The 10,022-nt window shown below is 32.0% G+C and overlaps 1 pseudogene; it reads left to right on the top strand.

The window, feature by feature from the left end:
- Positions 1 to 7,418, top strand: LOC121979719 (annotated as a pseudogene).
- Positions 7,419 to 10,022: the final 2,604 nt, after the last annotated feature.

Raw genomic sequence — 10,022 nt, forward strand, 5'->3', positions numbered from 1 at the left:
ACCTCCTCCGACAATCTCCCTGTGCACGTCGCTTCATTTGATGGCGAAGTTTCCAAAATCTTGGAACTTTACGCTCGATGTGATTTTGGCGCGTTTAAGTGCTGAATACTATTAGGGTTTATTAAAATGTGCTATTTTTAATTCTGTTGTGCCTTCATCATGCACATGGTCGAGATGCGAATCGTTAGGTAAATGATTCGACTTTTAGGTCCTACTTTGGCGTTTTTAGAATATTTATTAGGAATGGATGTATTTGCTTGTTGATAAGGCTCTCACGATGTTTATATATCCTTCTTAGAACTGATGGTGTGGACGATCAATATAGTGCGATCTTCAAGTTTGATAATCAAATTTCTGCTGATGGATTCTGCCAACACTTTAATGGGAGGCGGTTTTCATCTCTGGAGGTGTGCAGCGGAGTTCTTTCATAAATAGCATCAAATAATTGGGAAAATGCGCCTCACACTGTCTGAGTATTCTTGGACCTTCTCTTGTTATACAAGGTGATCAGTGTAGTGTTCGTTACAATATCGATGTGCAGTACACTGGATCGATTGAAGATACACAAAGCTCAGCGACAAGCTCTGTTGAAGAGCCTTCTTGTCCAGTTTGTCTTGGTAGGTTTTTCCAACACTTGGAATATATGGTTCTCTTATTGATAAAGTACACAGGAAAAATATAGCCATTGAAATCTCGTTCATACAACTTGGCTAAGACTCCTTTTTAGCAGTTCAATGCTACCCAAAAATGAAGTGCCGCACTGTGCATATTGTTGGTTAATTGTCATTAAAACAATGCCCGCATGCCATATTGTTTTTTTTTTCCCCATAGTGCAAAATCTACTGGTTTCTGCACCTTTCCTGTATATTAGACATCTCATCTTTTGTTGAAATGCCAAACACTTATTTTTCTTGATTCCATGATTTGAACTCTGAATTGTTATCCTTTAGGCAACCAAAATTACCTGATATGATAGCTTATTTAGCTGGATAGTTGTGATCCTCATAAATGTATAATTTTGGAAACATATTCGGTTCAACTTGCTTTGCAAGACTAGCCTACAGCTACTCTGGATTTTTCACATAGTGATTCTTGGTTATCTAAACATATTGAGCTCATTAATTATCTAAAGGATAGAAATTTAATTTAATTTATAATCTACGATTAAATTGTCACTCTCTCTTGCTATCAGTAATATTGGAATTACAATCCCTACTCATATGGGACAATTCTATCAATTTTTAGGTTGAAACCTCTCAGAAAGAATCTAGCAAGGGTATTTACTGTCAGAGCTCATTTCATAACAATTCCCATATCTATCTATTTTAGATTTTGAATGTTGACAAATAACATAAATGTGGACACTGGACATAAATATCCCACCACCTTTTAACACATTTTTAGAAAATTTGAGCATTCCTAATTAGCCAAAGTAATGTGATCCTGAGTTCATGAATGATTATGTAAACCATATAATGATCTTTGCTTAACATTGAATATATTGTTCTCTAGTTTATTATTAGTTTAGCTTGCTTGTTTTTGGTTCTCTTCATTGTTCAGTCCAATTATTTTCATGACTTACATTATGTTGATATAAGAGTCTTTATTTATTTATTTTTTTTGTCAATTTACAGAGAGACTAGATCAGATACTAGTGGCATTCTCACAACAATTTGCAATCATTCTTTTCACTGTTCATGCATATCTAAATGGACAGATTCATCTTGCCTGGTAAGAGACGTGATTTCTTTATATTGATGTTTATTTGGAACCTCTCTACCCATCCTTTTCTATCAAATAAGCTATAGTTAGTCCTGTTATGTGTCGATTGACTAAGTATATTTTGTTTATTGAAACCTGTTAGCATTTTCTGTGACTGATTTGTTTTACGGGATGATTTCAGTTCTTATGGAAATTGTATTTCTACAATTACTGATCTTATTAGAAGTGAGATTTTTGACATTTTTTTTAAATGATGAGTGTTCTGCTTTGTCCTCTGTGACAATTATACATCATACAAGCAACAAAAGTCAAATTGAAATGTTTACTTAGGAGGGGATTAGTACATAATTTACTGTATTTGTAAAATGTTGCTTCTGTGCTATGTCATAGGGTTATGTACAAGATTTTACATATTACTTTGTGGTATCAAGGAAGAACTTATCAAGGAAGAACTTATCAAGGAAGAACTTCCCTGTTTTCATAGGCATGCTTTTAAGATTTTGTCAAGGTAAGGTAATTAAACACCATCAGATCCACTATGATAAATTATTGTTCCATGGTCTTTTTGCTGTATATAATATGAACTTTTACCTAGCAGACATGATCAATCTGTAAAATTTTGGCACTAGGAAGGATAGAAAAGGATGTATCCTATGCAAAATCTTACAGGAGCAAATTTTTACCTTCCTGATGCACATGTTGATGTATACGATCAAATTGCTTTTGCAATATAAAAGGGACACTCAACTATGGATATGAAAACTATGGAAAAATGAGTATTGCGACTGTCATCAGATCTGATGAATTAACTTCTAATGAGCTGAAAATTTTCTTTCGTTTCTCAATTTGTTTGAGATGGTAAGAAAATCCTTAATGTTTTTGTGTATAATGAATGGTAAAATTATGACACAAAACTAAAACTAAACACGTCGAATGTATTTTGGTTGGAAAATGTATTCATGAACCAACAGGTGAAAGGGTGTGGACATTCTTCTGGCATTATTACTACTTTGCTGCTTCAAATTGTTTTTGGTATTATGATTTGAAATTATTGCAATTTGGCAATTAATTGATAATTACTCTCTCCACTATAAATGTGTTTTATATACACTTTATTATAAATATGCATATTATGAAAAGGTGGTCAGATGGCACAATCTAGTTGAATGGGTCCAGTTTTATGATACAATAATAGGTAGAAATATATATTTTTTGGTTCCACAAGTAGGTTTCGTTTGTTCAATGCTAACTTAGCTTTCTGCAAAACAATGCATCTAAGGCTAACAATTAGTCAATTATTGTTTATAATATTCAAATTTGAATTACCATTTCATTTATCCAATTGATGTAGGAGGAGATCCAAATTGGGTTTTTTAAGTAGTTATTCGTTAATTTTTATTTTTTTAATTATATTTAATTTTGTTCTAAATCTTAGGAACCAAGTCTTGTTAGTTAATTTATCCTAACTCTTAGGGAATAAGTCTAGTTGATTATTTTTCCGTTTAGATTTTTTTGAGGGTTTTGAGAGCTATATAAACCTATGTTTAGATGATGTTTAGGACAAGTTATTTTGATATTGAATCAATTGGTTTCGCTTAAGCCACGTTACGGCTACATCTCTTTTATTTCTGCTCTTGTTTTTTCGAGAAGGTTTTTTTTTTAAAACCTAGCTTGAGCTACTTCTTATTTCGTTATTTCTCTCTTGTTTTCTTGTTAATTCCTCTGGAACATCATACCCTAGAATAATCTATATTCTGCTCGGCGTCACCAATGCTATCCTTCCTTTCTACAAAACAATGCATCTAATGGTAAGAGTTAGTCAATTGTCGTTGATATCATTCATGTTTGTTGCTTTGTGAAAGTAAAGTTGTTGCTTTGTGACATAAAGGTCACGGGTTCGAATCTTGGATAGCCTCTTGTAAAAAAGCAGGGTAAGGTTGCGTACAATGGATCCTTCCTCGGGACCCCGCATGGCAGGAGCTTTGTGACCGGGCTGCCCTATATCATTCATGTTTGTATTATTATATTACAACAATTTTCTTGTACTCGTAGGATCCTTGATGTACTTTGGTTCTAAAAAAATCTATTTCACATGATGTGGCCTTTAACTATTCAAATATATATTGTATTTGCACTTTGTTGTAATTGCTGTGAAGAATTCACAATTACTATGATTTACAGATGTTACTAATAGGTTTGCAGATATTGCCAACAACAACCTGAAACATCAACATGCTCTGTCTGTGGAACTTCTGAGAATGTTTGGATCTGTGTTATTTGTGGTTTCATTGGGTGTGGAAGGTAGCATGTTCTTCCCAACATCATTCTGTGTGGAGTATGTCTCTGTTTATATTTTTCATTTTCTTTCTTATTTTATTCCATTGAATATGACACATACAAGGAAGGCCATGCTATCAGACACTGAAAAGAAACACAATACTGTTATTCACTTGAGTTGGAGACTCAGCGTGTGTGGGATTATGTTGGGGACAACTATGTACACCGTTTAATCCAATCAAAAACTGATGGAAAGTTAGTTGAGTTGAATTTCCATTCTGCTCATGCTGATGATAAACGTGGTAGCTGTGAATGTAGCGAGGACCTTGGTTTTGATGAGGCTCTTCTGAACAGTAAACTTGATATTGTAATCTGTCAAAAATCTAAATTCAGCTCGTCAAATTAAGGACTGCTATATCTCAGTCCCATGTTATGGTCTCTGAAATCTTCTCACTTCTCTATTCCTTTTTTTTCACCCATAACAGATGGCTGGAGAATACAATGATCTTCTCACATCTCAACTAGATAACCAAAGAAAAGTATGTTTGTATGCTATTTGTTATCTAATAATCTACTAGTGTGACCCACCTTTTATTGTTAGTTTAACGAAGCATTTACAAACTGTCAAATGATATTCAGTAGCTTTAATTGTTTTTTCATGGCATTACAGTATTATGAATCACTGGTTCTGGAGATTAAGGAGGAGACTGAGAAGGACATTTCTGAAGCTATTAAAAAGGCTGTTAGTCTAAAACTTCAGAAGTTTCAAATAAAGCTTGATAAATGCATTGAAGAGAAAAAGTTTATGGAGGATGTGAGTTACCCTATCATTAGGTTTATATATTTCGTGTCTCTTCTGAATTTGGTTTAGCCTTTCACATTTTTCTCTGATGTACAATTTGGTTGGCTATAAATGCAATTGCTATTTGTAAAAGTAGTTCTTTAAATGAGTACAAATGCATGTTTGTTATGCTTGGTAACCAATTTGAAAATAAAATGTAATTTTCGATTATCAATATTATACTAATCTTTAGGTGTGCATGCTGTTCTCTTATTGACTGAGCTTCTAACTGTCTTCATGAATAGTTGGTTTTGCCATCCATGCGACATTTGCTAATTATCCTCTTCACGGCAGCTTACACCTTGTCTGTTATTTTGCTACACATGACATCTTTTGTTAGGTGTGAGTAGTTTAGGATAATTTTTCCCTTAACGGAATTAATTTAATAGATACAATGATATAGTGTTGATGTCGTTTCTTTGAAAACTAGTACAATAAAATAAAAAACAAAATAAAAATCCAATCTTTATTTTTAAATTCATTAGTTGTGATAAAAATGATGCTTAGCTAATACCATTTATTTAAAATTCCTTTATAATATATCTGTTACATTATTTATTTGATTTCAAATTTAAAAAAAAAACTGCATTGATATCATCTAAAATATTTTAGTTTAATATATATTTATTTGCCGTATGTATTATTTTGTACTTGCGTATTTCATGTTGCCAATGCATTATTGATATTATTTATAGGTTGTGAATCTGATATGTGGGATTTTCATTGCAGTTGCATTTTGCATCTAGTTTTAAGGTCTAACTTCAAATGGATCTGTGATGAAAAATGTGCTTCCTTTATGCTATTATTTGGGTTAACTTGATTTTCTGTTGCTTGTAGATTAATGAAAACTTGTTGAAAAATGAAGATACATGGAAAGCAAAAGTTCAACATCTAGTGAACTTTCTTGTGCAAGCTAATGGATGATCATTGACATAATTCTCATCTAATGATTTGTAATTATATTTTTTTTCTAAATAATAAAAATACTTGTGCAAGCTGAAGTACACACTACCTGCATAAGAATTTCTTCATTAGATGAAGGCCACATAGTTTCTAATCATCATTAACACACACATGCACATAATCATAATCATAATCATACTGAGACACACAGACACACACTTCTTTTTTGAGGTGAGAGGGAGTATGTCTTTTTCTTGCTTTATAGCATGAATCTAATTATCTTGGACATAATGGATGAATTATGTTTTTTCATATTTCTTCTTAATCAATAATTTTGTGACTTGATGTTGAAGGCAAAATGTTTCTAGATGTTGAAAGCAATATGAAATTCATAAATTGGTGCATGTTAAAGGAGGTAGAGGAAGAAACAAGAGCTTGAAACTCCATTCCTTCATACCTATCTTTTTCTTGCTCTATATCATGAAACTAATTATCTTGTACGTCATGGGTTAGTTATTTATTTCTCATTTCTTCTTGATCAATAACAGTGTGTGTAGAGGTAAAGAGAAAGAGATGAGACGTTGAAACTTCATTCCTTGACTCATGTGCTGAGTTAGGATTCTTTAAGCATGCTTAAATATTTAGAGAACCCCTAGCTAAGTGCGTTGTCATTGACTTAGTTTGAACTCTTTTATTGGTGCCTAAAGTCTCACTGATAAGTAGTAGGCTAATCATGGGGTACTATAAACCTAGACGATTGGGGTATCATTTGCTTTTGTTTAAGCATTTTGGGCAAATGATTTGGGCTAGTGGGTTGGGTCTAACAAGCTAATAGGTCATTACAATGGTTTGCAAAAAGGTGCATGTGCATTGGGCATGCATGCTTCTTATTTGAATGATTTTGGATCATGAATTGGACTTTCAGTTTTGAGAGGACATCAATCCTTAAATGAGGAGATTTTGAAATTTAGATGAACAACCATTGACTTTACTTGAACATTGTAGGCCTGGGCAAATGTAATGGTTCTCATATTCATGGCAGCCGTGAATAGGTTGATCTTATATTTGCAATTTTGCAAGATATGTTTTCAATCCTTCTTAAAAGAATAGTGCTGCATGCATATAGTCGTTACTGGTTTGGTATTTTTTTTACGGGTTAGTTAACTCAAATCATAAATACCATGCTTCTATGCATTTGATCTATTCATCACTGCCATTGTCAGGGAGCTAGCGGCAGTGAAATGGAGAGATAAGAAGATTCAAGGTTTGGAGGAACAAGTATGTGATGCTCTGATGCTTATTCAGTTTTGTAAAAGTATTCTGTTTTCTTTTTGAAATAATGTGAATTGTAGATCTAATCTGGTTCTTCAATTGTATTTTTCTTTGGCTTGATAATCCAGATTCCACATTCTTGGCACTTTTTAAGTGAAGAGTTCTGTCCCATAACTGCCGATTTGATAGAATTTCTCTGCTTTTTTACTTTGTTATGATTACTGAATATATTACTTTCCATTCACAACCATGACTAATCCCTAACTGTATCTACCTGCAGCTGGGAGATCTGATAATGCACATTGAATCCCAAAAAGTGATCGATGAACCTCCAAAGGACTCCGTTGCGAGTGAGATCAAAGGCGGCACTGTGTTACCAATCGAACCTTCATCCTCTTCCTGTGAAAAGAACCGAAGAAGGAACTAGGGTGTGTTCGTTTTTCTACAACTATTATCAAACAAAAGCTAAACTTTTGTATCCCTGCACCTGATCTTCTCCAACATAGACCCTCACCTGGGAAGCAATGCAATGCGCCTTCAGGGCTGTCTGTTTCAGGGAATTGGTGTTGCTGTTCTTCCTTTGCAATCTAATTGCAGGTTTTGTTTGATCTTTTCCTCTCTATATTCTTTTGGTAGATCAGTACCTACGTAATTGTATGATTTAGGAGTAGTGCATCAGATTATCACTTTATATAGACCTACAATTCATTTAGTCTATTAATATTAGCAAGAATAGATGAGTGTTGGCTCTGTGAGGTGGAACTTATCTGTTGTCCATTTCATATTTTCATGTGATAAATTAGGCACTATAAACCACACTCTACAAACTTATTTACTCATATTTTGTGTACGAATATGAAGTTAATACTGATAAATAATTTATATGTTCAAAACATATATTAGGCACATGATATCAACCTTAACCACCTAATTTAGCAAATGATGAACAAAAGCTATATCGTTTCTGTGATCTTTATGTACATGTGGCCCTCCTAATCTTGTTCTATGGGCAAAATGTGGAAAGATGTTTTTAAATTTTTAAAAATCAAAAGTGTCTCATCACATTCTTTTTATTGAAAATATCTTTATTCCAGTAGTATTGCAGCAGTCACATAGTAACTATAATAACGTGTAAAAATAAACATTTAGTATGCCCAAGTTTCTAGCAGTCATTTGATATTGTTGCATCACACGATCTTTAGATTAGTGTGTTATCATTTTGGTATGCATCTTATTATATAGTCACTCCATTATGTCCATCTTGTGCGTTTATTCATTTTTAGTTAGATTGCATGTTCATTTTTTGCGCGACCAATTCTCACGGTTGCTGCCACCTTGGTTTTGGGCGAGTGTTGGTCGTGAGTGGTCAAAGCATGGCTCGGCAACGGCCATAGTTTTGTGTGGATGTTAATAGGTCAAGATCGGATTTTATATCCTTCATCCCTATATGCATGCATATTACATATACCATATAACCATAAAAAAATCCATATGATCATATCATATAAAATAAACAAGGTAGAGTCCTATACTCATATATATAATATAATTGTAATTATTATAATGATATAATATATAATTTATATAATTGTAAATAATTATAATATATTTAATAATATTTTTTTTATTTAATATTAATAATATTCAACATTGATATACTCATATCTATTAAAGGATTAGATATTTTTTATAATTATAATTTTTCTTTTTTTAATCCCACTATTATTATTCAATAAAAAATATATTAATATATATATATATATATAATTTAATCGGATATTCAAATCGGATATTAAGTATTGATAGTCTCTCGATACTCTCTTTCATTCAGGTCGGATAACGGATCTTCCATCGGATCCAGATGACATGTCTTCTAAGTAAATTAATTTTGAAAAAAGAAAATTTTCTTTAATATATATATATATATATATATTATTTAATAGAGTATTTAGATAAGATATCGAGTATTGATAATTCTTTTATATTCTCTTTTATTCGGATTGAATATCGAATCTTTTATCAAATTCGGGTAAATTATCATTTCTAATTTATTTTGTGCGAGGGGTTGTTGTGAAAATAAATTTTCTTAGTTTACCCTTTTATGTTAGGATTTGAAAAAAGTGATGTTTATTTTTTATTTTGATATTTGCATTGAAACCCATTTTAATTCCAGATCCGTACTTGCACATTTCCGAACAAACACGTTGTCCAAAAAAAATGCTTCCGTGTTACGGAGGAGCTCCTTTAAATTCTTACGTGTCAAATGACTACGGGAGGGGCTCCGTTTAATTTGGTTGGGAGTCGTTCCTTTTATTTTTTTAAAAAAATTGAAATTATTTAATTTGTTTATAAAAAATTAAAATCGATAGAATATAAAAATTAGCTGTTACAAAATATCAGCTACAAAGTTAAAAAGAATTACTCATTGTTTTTAAATTTTATAAAATTTTAATGTAAAATATAAATAAAAAGATATCCATAAAATGTTTTTAGGAGTTTTTTTTCCTGTGATGATAGGAGAGAGATGAGAGAGATTTTTGTTTTAGGCATCCACAATACAAATTTTTTAGAAAAGCTTCCTGTCAAAAATTTATTATCCTTGTAACCTAGATTATTATTATTTTTTTAATCTTTATCTTTTTTTCAATAATTGAAATCCAGTTTTTTTTTTTCATGAGACAATGGACTCTGTTGTTAAAAAAATAAATATTATTTTTGATTAAGCTAATCATTTGCATTGAGATTCACTAAAAAAATAGTCAGGGATTTTTTAAAGATATGCAAGTTATTCAGTAGGGTTCATAAAAAAAAAAATTATTGATTTTTTTTGGAAAAAAAAGAATGAGATTTTTTATTTTTTATATGATATTTAAAAATTTAAAAAAATACTTTTGAAATTCTGAGAGAAAAGCACCGCCTGACTCCACGTCGGCTGGTGGAGAATGGCATCGCTAGTACCTACGGCGGTGGTGCGTGCTCTCGTCGGACCGTAGAGTTTTGTTATATT

This window comes from Zingiber officinale, chromosome 5A (genome assembly GCF_018446385.1).
Source record: "Zingiber officinale cultivar Zhangliang chromosome 5A, Zo_v1.1, whole genome shotgun sequence".
Lineage (NCBI taxonomy): Eukaryota > Viridiplantae > Streptophyta > Magnoliopsida > Zingiberales > Zingiberaceae > Zingiber > Zingiber officinale.